The sequence below is a fragment of the Mus caroli genome, unplaced genomic scaffold (genome assembly GCF_978045245.1).
Source record: "Mus caroli unplaced genomic scaffold, Mus_caroli_1 scaffold_19, whole genome shotgun sequence".
NCBI lineage: Eukaryota > Metazoa > Chordata > Mammalia > Rodentia > Muridae > Mus > Mus caroli.
In genome coordinates this window covers 3,336,130-3,350,332 of record NW_028227274.1, presented here as the reverse complement: position 1 = coordinate 3,350,332, position 14,203 = coordinate 3,336,130, and the positions used below count along the sequence as shown (strand labels likewise).

The 14,203-nt window shown below is 44.0% G+C and overlaps 1 long non-coding RNA gene across 1 annotated transcript; it reads right to left on the bottom strand.

Moving 5' to 3' along the window:
* Positions 1-1,339: 1,339 nt before the first annotated feature.
* Positions 1,340-8,610, bottom strand: LOC115029862 (uncharacterized). Its single transcript, XR_003835420.2, has 4 exons — positions 8,352-8,610; positions 7,779-7,912; positions 3,612-3,769; positions 1,340-2,384 (listed from the first exon to the last, which is right to left on the bottom strand). It is a non-coding gene; the product is annotated as an uncharacterized LOC115029862 (long non-coding RNA).
* Between the last annotated feature and the right edge of the window lie 5,593 nt (positions 8,611-14,203).

The window sequence follows — 14,203 nt, the reverse complement described above, 5'->3', positions numbered from 1 at the left end:
TCAGCAACAGCACAGGCTGGAACTTCACCATGGCCTCAGGTGGCATCACAAGCTCCTCACATCAGGCTATTCCTCTCCACCCTCACATCTCAACATCCATCTCTCTTCACAGTGCTCAAAGTATTGCATTACTCTTTCTTACCCATCTCTCCACCCCATATTTGCACATCAGAGTGCCTCACACTATGGGTAATCCACATGGCAGGCAGGCATGGCCTCTGGGTGTCTTCAAATATTTGTCTAACCCATAGATTGCAAAGGAAATAAAATCCCTAGCCAAAATTAAACACAGCACAGAAAAACTGTAATTCAACATAGAGTCATCCACTCTCAAGGTTGAACCTCCACCACAGCCAACTAGAGAAATGAGCAGATAGGCCAGTGATGGGAAGCAAACATAATATGACATCTTTGTCAGCTGCGGTCTCCACTCTGCAGGTCCTGCTCTTCCTTCTGGGCCAGGACACAGCTCTAGGAGTCACAACAACTCACAGTGGTCAGTTTTCTCAAAGAAAGAAGGCACTGACTCCATTAATAGACTGTGTGATTCACCATTTCCTAAGGAGCAAGGACAGTAAACATCTTCATGTCTCCAGCTCCCCCTCAGTTCATAGTACACAAACTGCTTAGCTTTTCTTCATATTCCATCTCTCGACCGCCTACTTACTCCTTTGCCACACCAGGCTCTGCAAGTCTACAGTGCTGTCCTGGAGCTTCACAGTATACCCGGGCTCTCCCTCAACAAGTGTTCTTAACCTTTTAGCACCCCTGTACTGTATGTCTTCTTTGGAGAACTGTCTTTCAAGTCCTTTGCCCATTCTCTCCTTCTCCTTCTCCCTCTCCCTCTTTCCCTCCCTTCCACTCCTTCCCTCTTACTCTGTTTCTCTCTTTCTCCTTTGTGTTCATATGTATGTGTATGAGTGTGGTATATGTATGAGAATGTGGCATATGTGTATGCTGTCTGTGAGTGTGTGTGTACACAGATGTACTACATATGTGCTAGCATGTAGAAGCCAGAAGATACTGTGTGTCCTATTCAGCCACACCTCTGCTTATTCCCTTGAGACATCATCTTTCATTGACCCTGGAAGTAGGCTGGTGGCCAGAAAACACTGCAATTCTCTTGTCTCTTCCCCAGGGTCTGGGGTTACAGCCATACCTGTTTTTTTACAAGACTGTTGGGATCTGAGCCTATACCTAATGTGCCTATACCAGTCTCTGTCACCCATTGAACTTGTCAGTCCATTTCCAGCGTTATCTTCGTGTTACTGAGGTGTTTTGGTTGGTTGGTTAGTTTTTCAAGGCAGGGTTATTCTGTGTAGCTCTGATTATCCTGGAACTTGCTCTGTAGACTAAGCTAGCTTTGAACTCAGAGATTCTCCTGCTTTTGCCTCCTGAGTGCTAAGATTAAAGGCATGTGTGAGTTCTCTGTGTGTTTGAATATTAGGCCCCTCTAGGATATAAGATTTGCAAATATTTTTTCCATTCTCAAGATTGATTATTCATATTCTTGATAATGTCTGGATGTAAAATTTTTTATTTTATTTAAAAGAACAATTAATTCTTTGAGAATTTTGGACAATAGGTTTGGGTCTTATTTACCCCTTCCCCAAACTCCCAGGTCCACCATCCTTTCCTGCCAACCCAACATTATGTCATTCTTTTTTCTCTGTGTGTAAACCCACCAAGTCCAGTTTGTGATACCCACATATTCTTGGAGGCATTGCTTTCTTCTCAAACTTGGTTGATTTACCAGGAGCTACATTCTTACAGAAAACCGACTCTCCCTATCCTGGCAGCTATTAATTGTCCCTAGCTTCTTGGCTTGAGGTGGGACTTCATTGATTCTCTCTGCATTCTGGGATTTGGTCTGGCTTCATCTTACACAGGTCTTGTGCCTACCATCAAAGTGCTGTGAACTCATCTGTACAGCTGCTCTGCTGTGTCCAGAAGACACAGCTTCCTCACAGTTGCCTCTGACCTCTGGCTCTTACATTCCTTTCACTCCCTCTTCTGAATGATCCCCGAGCCTTGGGAGGAGAGGTTGCTGTATATATATATTCGGATGACTATACCTCAGTTTCTTATATTGTCAATATTGACCAGTTGTGAACCTCTGTGTTAATCACCATCTATTGTATCAATCTATGGTTATAAGAATATATCATTAAGAGTTGGTTTAATATTATGTCCACTTAGCATGATGATGATGATGATGATGACAATGACGACGACGATGACAATGTGATGACTAAAGTGATGACTGCTTTTCTCCTCAGTAGGACAGTACGCTTCCAGCATTGTGAAAGCTAAGGAGCGGTGACAAAGCTCCCTCGTCAGTACCAGATTGATTTCCCCATGTTCTGTAACTCAGTATGTAGTATCTAAAGTGGTTTTTAAAGAAAAGAAAAATGAATGGAAAAGGAGAAGCTGTATTATACTTTTCACATGAATTTATGTTTAGTGCCTGTTTAAATTTATTTGTTTACTTTTTATGTATGTTGGCACACATCCCACAGCGTGCATGTGGACATCAGAGGACAACTTTTAGGACAGTCAGTTCTTTCCCTCTACCATGTGGGTCTCAGAGATCAAAATTCAGGTTTTCAGGCTTGGTGGCAAGTACATTTATCTGTTGAGCCATCCTTCTCCCAGAGCCCTTCCCACCCCTCAAGGGCTTACTGCAGAATCCAGGCTAGCCTCGAACTTTCTCTGTATGTAAGGCCTATCTGAACTCATGATCCCTTTGCTTTGGTCTCATGAGTACTAGGATTAGGCATGGCCACTGTGTGTGTGCATGTGTGTGTGTGTGTGTGTATGTGTGTGTGCGCTCGTGTTTGTTGAAATTCATCTTGGCAAGGTGACTCAGCAGTGTGTGTGTGTGTGTGTATGTGTGTGTGTGTATGTGTGTGTGTGTGTGTGTGTGTGTGTGCACTCATGTTTATTGAAATTCATCTTGGCAAGGTGACTCAGCAGGTAAAAGTGATTGCCATGTAAGCCTGACCACCTAGGTTCAATCCTTGGAACCCACATAAAAGTTTACAGAGAGAAACAATTACTAAGTGGTCTTCTAACTTCTGCATGTGCTATATCCCATAATCATACACACACAAAACAATAATCATTTTTAAAGGCAACCAAAAACCACCCTGTCCTGCATGTTTCTGGAGGACGTGGGGCCTCATCCAGGCTCGCCAGTGTATGACCTTCATTTGTTTCATGTCTTTCTGCCCACGTATGAGAAAGTGCCACACCATGAAACCGCAGCATCTTGTCCTCTAGCTTCAGTCCTGCCCCTTTCTAGATTTGGGTTTAAGCAGGTTTGATGTCTCTCTTGCCCAGTTTCCCCATCTGTCAGAATGAAGTGTCTCATGGGTAAACTCCAGAGGCAGGAGGATTTTGTTGCCGTTTCCCTGCAATATTTCCAGTACTTAGTAAGAATCTATTTGTAGTATTTGCTCCATAAACATTATTGTTACCACACCCATGATTGCCAGTGGCTTACTGAGAATACATTTTCCTACAACTGTCTGTTATAACATTCTCTTTAAAATATGCTACATTTTATTGTTTGTTTGTTTGTGGGTGGGTGCACACATAGCATGGCTTACCTGTAAAGGTCAGAGAACAACTTGTGGGAGGAGTCATTCTTCCCTCCACCTCATTGGTCCCACACATCAAACTCAGGTTGCCAGGTGTGGCTTCAGGCACCTTTAGCCACTGAACCATCTCACTGGCCCCTTCCTGTAACATTCTTGTTTCAAGCAACCTAAACAAATTCAGACCCATTATCAGAGAAGGATTTATTTACACAGAGAATGAGTATCACGTGCAGATGCCCTGGTAAGGCTGGAAACACAAGTCTGTCTCCTTCATTCCTAAGAGGCTGTCAGTCCAAATCACTCCCTTCCTTGTTCCTGGGTACTTTCTCAGTCTAATTCTTTTCTTCATGAACCTCCAGGCTCAGCAGAAACCCTGCTGGCTTCTCCAAGTCTTTGCTGACCATCAATGTGACATTTTCCTCAGAATCCTTAAAGTGCCCAGTGACTTTCATTCTGATTTTTAGGATCATAATATCTTTCTCTCCTGTCTGGATTGTGTTCCTTGAGGTCAAAGCCCATGTTTATAACTTTGCAGGTCATGTATTCATTTCTATAGACAAAAAACTTGAGCCAGGCAGTGGTGGTGCATGCCTTTAATCCCTTTGGAGGAAGGTGGATCTCTGAGTTCAAGGCCAACCTGGTCTACAAAACAAGTTCCAGGATAGCCTGACTTGAAAAGACAAAACTAGTAAATAAAAAAACTCAAGAAATTTCTCCAGAGAAAAATACCCATTTACTCTTGAAATAGTCAAAATACTAAGCTTAACACACAAAGTCAGAACCTGAAGCCACCTGTCACTACACCCCCATCCTGCATTCCACTTTTGTTGGTTTCCTGCTGCTCTCAGAAGCTTCTACCAACACGTACATGGGCTCCATGTTTTTTCTCAGTTCTGTTTGTCTGTTGTGACTGTCAGCCTCTGGCCCTATTGTCAAGTACAGACAGCTTTAGCCCTCATTAGTTCCTGGCTCCTGAGATCTGGCTTCTCTCTAGGGATAGGATGTGCCTAGAGGTGTGGCTAGGCAACTGCTCCATGCACTTACATCATAGGGAGGCCCTGGGGCTTAAGGCTGTGTGGATGGTGTGCAGTGGGGCCTCTGAGATGTTTTTAGCACTGTCTGCTTGTAGCTTTCCTCTCTGGCTTGTGAGCCCTCACCAATCACAGTTACTTATCTTGCACAGACCTTTGCACTGGCTTCTGACTCCTCACCTGCACCATCTTCACCCAGGAAGAAATCCCTGTCTCTCTTCCATTCACTCCACAAACAATGAAACGTCACAAGACATTTCATTCCACAACTAAAGGTGATATTTATAAAGCTACCAGCAGAACTGTTGACACAGTTTGAACCAGCATGATTTTGAGAATGAGTCAAGATGAATAAGCACAGATCTGGCAGGCGCAGTCTAATCCTCACCATACCTGTCAAGAACATGGCATGGTTGTCTGGTTCCATGGCCAAGTTTACCAAAGTCTAACCAGATAACACAGGAATTAGAATGAGGTCATAGAGCACTTGAGCATATATGCAAGGTCACTTCCGTACCCTAGAGAAATCGATGTAAAGTGTGCAGTAGGTGTGTGTGCCTATAATCTTAGCACTGGACTATCTGAGGCAGGAAAATAGCAGAGACCAGCTGGGCTACATAGCAAGTCTAAATCAAGTATGGACAACTTAATGAGAATCTGTCTTTAAAAACAAAAACAAACAAATGAACAAAGAACTAACTGAAAATGCAGAAATTAAAAAACAAACAAATAAATAAGCAAACAAATAAATAAGTAAAGTTCCCTGAAGACATCTTTGAAAGGGCTTTAATAATGTCAGACTAATTAGTTAAGTGGACTAATCCATATCCCCTCCTCTCAAATTTGATCAATTTCATAATCTATAATCCCTTCATCCACCTAAGCTTATGGACTCATTGTAGCAACTAAGGAGTTGCTTTGGAGTTTGAAAGTCTGTCATCCATTTGTTTGTTTGATTGTTGTTGTTGTTGTTTGTTTGTTTGTTGTTTTTAGCTTTCTTTTTCTGGTGCCAGGTGAGATTGCTACACACATGCAACTTTAGATTCTCTCCCAGCAAGCAAAAAACCAAGAAGTAATAGGCTAATATTCTCAAGGCCATCTGATGCCATCTGCAACAGGTATTTTCTCAGGAAGGGCCCCCTGCACCAAGCAGATCTAACTCTCTTGGAGGATGGGCAGATTTAAAAACTACTTTTAGAACACTTGTGTTGTCAGTTATTCAAAATTATTGGGCCTTTTAACAAAATAAGTCATGTCTAATGGTGCATGCCTATAATCCTAGCACTCAGGGGGAAGATTGCCAGAAACTCATGCCAGCCTGGCCTACCCAGTGAGTACCCTTTTAAAGAAAAGAAAAGAAAGAAAGAGGGAAGGAAGAAAAAGGAAGAAAGAGAGAGTGAGAAGAGAAAGGAAAACAGACAAAATAATAGAAGGAGGGTTTGGTAGCCAGCTTCCTGTTACTATAACAAAACACCTCAGGTGATCAGTTATAAAGCAGAGAGGTTTGTTTTGGCTCAGAGGTTTTTGTTCCAGGCCAATTGGCCTTGTTGTTCTGGGTTTGTGTTGAGGCAGCACACCATGGTAGCACATGGCAAATTATTTCATCTCATGGGTAAAGTATAAAAGAGACAGAAGAAGATAGAGCTGGAGCCTTCATAGCCCTTCAAGGACACACCCATAGTGTCCTAACTTTCTCCCACCAGAACCTCCTCCTAACAGTTCTGCAACATCCTGTAATACCAAGGCTGAGTACCAACCCTGAAACATACAGGCATTTGGAAGACATTTGAAAACCACAGCAAAGATGCCTTGTGGCTTGCAACAAATGAAGCTCCTCACTAGGCGGCTACACTGTTAGTTAAAATGAAAGTGAGGAGAATAAGGTCCACGTATGCACCCCACCTGTGCACCCCACCTATGCACCTTTGCCAGCAGATAATAGCTGCACAGCCTGGTCTCTGGTTCTATAAAACAGCAGCTTTCTGTTATTTTAGAACTTTGAGTGAAAGATTAGCCTGAGGCAGGTGATATCCTGCAATATCTAGGGCATCAAGACTGGGCAGACCTCTGTAGGACCTGGTAAGGGAGCCTCTGGAAGCCCACGGCACAGTACTGTGTTGGGAATCTTAGCCACAAGGCCAGGTATTTAAGGGCTATTGGGCTCCCACTACTAGGAGGGTCATGTTCTGAAACTAGTCTACACAGCTTAACTTCCTACTCTCCTACCAGTGCTAGTCCCAAAACCCACTGTTTTAACCCAGAGCTAACTAGGAGGTTTAGAGTCTCCTCAGGAATATTGGCTTCTGGTTGCTTTTCTTTTTATAATGTTATTAGTGTATATTAATTGTACAAAGTAAGGAGCTTCCTTGTGACATTTCCACACATTAGTATGGAATAGTGAGCATGCCCATGCTATCACCCTTTATTATCTGCCTCTGCCTTTCCTTTCTTCCCTCTCTATTTCCCCCCGAAATGTCTTATGATTGAGTTTACATATAGCACAAGTTTTGGTATTATGCTATTTTATAATAGAAAGCCATTGGCAACAGGAAACACTAATGCAAGCAGTATGACACCCTGCCTCAGAGAGGAACACAGAGTCCTCCAATCTGTACCTATCATTAGGTGACTGCACAATAAATTTGCTGCTTCAGCTGGGTGCTTCCTCTGAAGCTGACAGGACAGATGATGACAGGCCTGGAGGACCCTACAGATCTGCCCAAGGCCTGTGTGGAGCACAGCTTCCCACAGCAGTGAGAGGCACAGGATCTGTGCCACAGAGAACTCAGAGCCACCAGGTGGAGGGTTTGATGTTTGCTCCTTTCCAAAGCTGATTCATGCCAGCAGAACAAGACAGAGTAGCTTCTTGTGAGGTGGGCATTGTCAGGAGGAAGAGAGCCCATAGGAGCAGAGACAAGACACTACAGCTGAACATCTCTGCTTCCAGATCCTTCCCCTTGGTGAGTGAGGCCACTCCCTTCCATCTACCCACAGCAGACTAAAACCACACATGCCAACCACACATGCCAGCTCAGCCAGTCACGAGCAGAGCTACTCAGCTAACTGTCCCGAGCCAAATGGTTGTGGGTTTGAGCTGCTAAGTTTTTCCATGGCTTATTACACGTGCAAAACTAAGAGATCTTACCTTGAATGTGGATAGCCGAAGGTGCTGTAACCATCTTAAGGCTACTGCATGGTCTCTTGCATCCCTACGGATAGTTGTGGGTATAAACTACTGTGAATGCTCATGTTGCACAGCCTTGAAAGGAGCCATTGCATCTGTAATCATAAGTATAAGAATTGTTAAGTGGAACAGAGCAAACTCACAAAGCATTGAATCTAGTAAGAACCTATGTTTGTCAAATGTGAAGTTCCATGCACCTGTATATATATATATATGGGTAGATGGTCCAGAAGCATACGAGAAGGTACTCATACTCAGTAGAGGACAATGGTGGAGTGGCAGAGATGCTGAGAGAAATGGGCATGTGGGAGCATGGAAATGGGGGACTAAAAGAAGGGGTACAGTTTAAGTACCCCCAATACACACAACCTTGCTTATGCAAACAGGTATAATGTATTTATACCTAAAGCTTTCCTGAAATATGTTTCTATCTCCTCAGGAGAACTTAATGTAACACCAAGCCCTAAACGTTGTCCTTGTCCTCCCCACACCCACCTTCCGCTACAAATGAGCAGATGTAATAAAAATATTTACGTTTATATCTACAGATCAATGCTGCTCGCAGTCGTGCCCAGGGAAGCTTCATTTTGCACTAGGTTCCAGTCAGTGCAGAGTCCTAACTGATCCGAGTGCTGAGAATAAATGAGATGCATATATCAACTTGCACAAGGCTTGAGAGCCACACAAGAGATGCCGTGTAAGAGAAGGAGGGTAGGAGGCAAGTGCTGGCAACGCTGGCCGCCACTGCATGCATGCGCTCCCAGCAGCCCTGCTTACCTGCACAAAGTTAGGCTAATCAGTAATTCCAGCCTGCACAAGGCAGGGGCTCTGGCACAGCCCCAGCTGAGGAAGTAGGTTAACCCCATGCTCATGCACACAATACAACAGAATTCAGTTGCGTACCTTTTTTTTTTTTTTTCCAAAAGAAGGGCATGAAGGCAAAAGGGACACATGTTGAAGGGGGATGCATGGGAATGAGTGAGATGGAGAATTTGGGGGTTATGATCAAGATACAGTATTTATTATCTATAAGTATCAAATAATTTAAATAATACAACTAGACCCAGGAGAACAGCTTTATTCAGTGTTAAATGTATTAGAGAACAAACAGTCGATATAAAATTTGAACAATTCTTAAAAGTTTAGAGACTGAGATCCTATCACCTGTGATGGCCATTGCGCCTGGGTTTCCGCGGGTCCCAGCAGAAAGGGGAAGCCTTTTCCCACATCTCCGTGGGAAACTCTTGACAGCGGCTGGATTTTGGGAGTGCTTGCTGACAGGTTCTGCAAGCTTAGTAAGAAGCCAGAGTCATGACAATGAGGAATCAGACGGACAGGAGCTTCTTATTTCCTGCTAAAAAGATTAGCTCCAACCACGTGACAAAGTTAGCACTCGTCTAATGAAGTAAGAACTGCAGTACTTAACCCTGGACGCCTGGGACACTGACTCTGGAATAGCTGACACCATCTGGTCCATCCCCCTTGTTCTGCTTATGCTCCCAGGGGGACCTCTTCCAGCACCTGCTGTTTGCACCTGCTCCTGGGAGGCCTCAGGACATTTCCTTTCTCAGTGGGTCTCAAGTATCTGTGCTGGGAAGATTTTTTTTCTGCCCCTGCAGTGACATATCAAGGATCAGGTCCTCTAGCCTGTGACTTCAGCACAGTTCATGGCACCAGCAGTGTTAGATGGGGGACTTGGGGTTCAGCTTGTGTAGTCTCAGGAAAGTTGCTTCATCTCCCTGGGATTTTTTTTTTATGTTTTTTTAATTGTATATTTTCCTTATTTACATTTCAAATGTTTTCCCCTTTCCAGGTCTCACCTTCGGAAACTCCCAATCCCATCCACCCTCCTCCTGCCTTTGTGACGGTGCTTCCCCACCCACTCACCCACACCCGTCTCCCCGCCCTGGCATCCCCTACAATGGGGCATCAAGCACCCTCAGGCTCAAGGACCTCTCCTCTCACTGATGTTCAACAAGGCCATTTTCTGCCATATATTCAGCCAGAGCCATGGGTCCCTTCATGTGTACCCTTTGGTTGGTGGTCCAGTCCCCATGAAGCTCAGCAGGGTATGGCCGGTTGACACTGTTGCTCCCTCCATGGGGCTGAAAACCCCCTCAGCTCCTTCAGTCCCTTTTCCAACTCCTCCATCGGACACCCTGCACTCAGACCAATGGTTGGCCACAAATATCTGCCTCTGTATTTGTCAGGCTCCAACAGAGCCTCTCAGGAGACAGCCATATTAGGCTTCCCTCAGCAAGCATCCACAATAGCATCTGAGTTTGGCAACTGTATATGGGATGGGACCCCAGGTGGGACAGTCTCTGGATGGCCTTTCCTTCAGTCTCTGCTCCACATTTTGTCTCCATATTTCCTCCTGTGAGAATTTTGTTCTCCCTTCTAGGAAGCACTGCAGTATCTACACTTTGGTCTTCCTTCTTCATGGGCTTCATATGGTCTGTGAATTGTATCTTGGGTATTCCAAACTTTTGGACTAATATCCACTTATCAGTGAGTGCATACCATGTGTGTTCTTTTGTGACTGAGTTACCTCACTCAGGATGATATTTTCAAGTTCCATCCATTTGCCTTTGAATTTCATGAAGTAATTGTTTTTAATAGCTGAATAGTATTCTATTGTGTAAATGTACCACATTTTCTGTATCCATTCCTCTGCTGAGGGATATCTGGGTTGTTTCCAGCTTCTGGCTATTAGAAATAAGGCTACTATGAACATAGTGGAGCATGTGTCCTTATTACATGTTGGAGCATCTTCTGGGTATATATGCCCAGGGGAGGTATTGCTGGATCCTCCAGTAGTACTATGTCCAATTTTCTGAGGAACCACCAGCCTGATTTCCAGAGTGACTGTATCAGCTTGCAATCCCACCAGCAATGGAGGAGTGTTCCTCTTTCTCCACATCCTTGCCAGCATCTGCTGTCACCTGAGTTTTTAACCATTCTGACTGGTGTGAGATGGAATCTGAGTTGTTTTGATTTTCATTTCCCTGATGACTAAGGATGTTGAACATTTCTTTAGGTGCTTCTCGGCCATTTGAGTTTCCTCAGTTGAGCATTCCCTGTTTAGCTCTGTTCCCCAATTTTTAATAGGGTTATTTGGTTCTCTGGAGTCTAACTTCTTGAGTTCTTTGGATTGGTAAAGATCTTTTCCCAATCTGTTGGTTGCCATTTTGTCCTATTGACAGTGTCCTTTGCCTTACAGAAGCTTTGCAATTTTATGAGGTCCCATTTGTTGATTCTTTATCTTAGAGCATAAGCCAATGGTATTCTGTTCAGGAATTTTTCCCCTGTGTCCACATGTTCTAGGTTCTTCCCCACTTTCTCTTCTATTAAATTCAGTGTATCTGATTTTATATGGAGGTCCTTGATCCACTTGGACTTGAGTCTTGCTGGGTTTTTAAGTCTATTAATTCAGAGTGGATAGAGGACAGCACCCCTCAGAGAGTACCATGACCATGAATCACCTGAAGAGCTTGTGGGCTTGCAGAACTTCAAGCCCCACCTCAGGCCCTGCAGTAGCCTTTGCTTCTGTGGACATGAGCTACTGGCCTCTGCAGCTGTTCTTGTCCTCAGCCACACATCCTAACCTTCTGAAAGAATGTAAGCATGACTGCTGGGAGCCCCCACCTATAGGTTCTGATGCTATTGGTCTCTGCAATAGTGGTTTGGGGGAGCACCTGGGCTTAAAGGAGTATGAGACAAGAAGACTGGAGACTCAGAGAGGAGCTCTCATGGAGGATTGAGGGGTTTAATAAATATCCAACCCTTCTCTCCTTTCACAATCTTTCCTGCCAGTGCTTCAGGTTGGCTTGATCCAGCTGGACTTCAGGGTAAAGGGGGCTCGGTTGATGCAGGTCTTCTGCAAGATCAGTAAATGATTCTTAACCACTGAACTAGCTCTTCAGCCCTCAAGAACAACATTTTTGTTTTGTTTTGTTTTGTTTTTCGAGACAGGGTTTCTCTGTATAACCCTGGCTGTCCTGGAGCCAGGCATGGTAGTACACACCTTTAATCCCAGCACTTGGGAGGCAGAGGCAGGCGGATTTCTGAGTTCTAGGCCAGCCTGGTCTACAAAGAAGAACATTTTATTTGTTTGTTTTCGAGACAGGTTTCACTCTGTAGCCCTGGTTGGCCTCACTATGTAGATCAGGCTGGACTTAAACTCACAGAGACCTCTCTCTGACTACTTAGTGCTGGGATTGAAGGTGTGCAGCACCATGATTGCCCAGCTCAAACAACAGTAAGCTCACCTGTCCTTTGTTTTTCAGCCACAATGAGTATTTTTTTTTTAAAGATTTTATTTATTTATTATATGTAAGTACACTGTAGCTGTCCTCAGATACTCCAGAAGAGGGCATTAGCTTTCCTTAAGGATGGTTGTGAGCCACCATGTGGTTGCTGGGATTTGAACTCAGGACCTTCGGAAGAGCAGTCGGCACTCTTAACCACTGAGCCATCTCACCAACCCCACAATGACTATTATGATTCCATAAGAACATTGAACTTCAGAAAGTTCTAGAAGGTGTATTGGTTTTAAGACATGCATATTAAGAATGGTGGTCTCAATATCTGCCAGAGAAAAATTAAAAAGTATATATATATTTTTTTTTTTTTTGGCTTTTTCAAGACAGGGTTTCTCTGTAATAGCCCTGGCTGTCCTGGAACTCACTTCTGAAGACCAGGCTGGCCTTGAACTCAGAAATCCGCCTGCCTCTGCCTCCCGAGTGCTGGGATTAAAGGTGTGCGCCACCACACCCGGCAAAAAAGTATATTCTTAATAAGTTGCTGATTCTCCAACACTCAGGAGGCAGAGGCAGGTGGATCTCTGTGAGTCTGAGTCCAGCCTGATCTGCAAAGCTAGTTCCAGGACAGCCAGGACTATGCTGAGAAACCTTCAAAAAACCAAAACAAAACAAAAGTTCCTGGTGTATATAATCCCACATCTTGTGTTTATGGGAGTTCGGTAAGTATGGCTAAGTATGCCCTGCTGTGGGCCAGGGCAAGAAGTTGGGGTTGCTGCCGCCTAAAGAGAAGCAGCAAAGATCAGCCAAAAACATAACAAGAATGAAAGTTTATTGTCATCGAAATAATGCAAATTCCCTGTGTTCCATAACCTTTGACCAAAGAGAGTGAATTTAATTTTAATGCTTGGCTTCATAAGTCACAGTTCCTAGCTGGCTTGAAAATAGGAGTAACTTTGGGCTAGACCCTTCAACTCTGTGTGATGGTCACTGTGAGATGGACACTCTGTGATGTGTGATGGTAACTGTTTGATGGTCATTGTGATGGTCACTGTATGATGTACACTGTGTGACAGACATTTTGTGATGGCCACTGTAAGAAGGTCCCTGTGCGATGTGATGGTCACTGTGAAGTGACTACTGTGTGATAGCCACTGTGTGATGGTCACTGTGTGACAGACACTGTGATTGTCACTGTGTGATGGACTCTGTGTTTTGACCATTGTGTGATGCTCATTGTGTGATATACACCATGTGATAGACATTGTATAGTGTTCTTTCTGCATGCACCCACCTTATCAGCTGGTCCCCACTGGTTTTGAACCTATCCTCCCTTTCCTGATGGCTTTTCTAGAAATCCACCATTTCCATAGGTGGTGTCTGTACCTGATTACTGCCCTTGCTGGAAAACTGCCATAGGGGACACTGGTTTTGAAGTCCCAGGTTATAACTTCCTGAGCTTGGGAGAGGCTAGTCTTTGTTCTGAATGAGGTGTACTATTCTTCTTCTCTGGAAACCAGGAGCTAGCAGAGGAAATAGATTAAGATCCTTCAGACTAAAATAGCAATAAATCTTTTTGAACTGGAGAGATGGCTCAGTGGGTACCTGAGTTTGGATCCATAGAGGCCAGATATGTAATATGGAGCTCCTGAGGTAAAACTGAGAGGTAAAGACTGGAAAAATCTCCCGAAGCTCCTACACAACAAATGAGAGACTGTGTCAAAAGCAAGTGGAAAGCTAGGAGACCACTCAAGGTTGTCCTCTGACCACCACACAGAGACGGTAGCATGTCTGAGTCCACATCCACACCCATAAACACATACACAAAGAATTTGTCTTCTTTTTATATTATTAAGTTGGCATCTCTTTTACAGCAGCAACAACAACAAAAAAAGTTTTGTTTTTCAAGACAGGGTTTCTTTGTGTAACCATAGCTGTCCAGGAACTTGCTCTGTAGATCAAGATGACCTTAAATTCAAGGATCTGTCTGCCTCTACCTCCTAATGCTGTGGTTAAAGGTGTGTACCACCACTGCCTGGCTAAATTTGCAACTTTATTTAAAGGTATGAGTTCTGAGGGCCTGCAGAGAAGGTTCGGCAGTTGAGAGTGCTTGCTGCTCTTTCA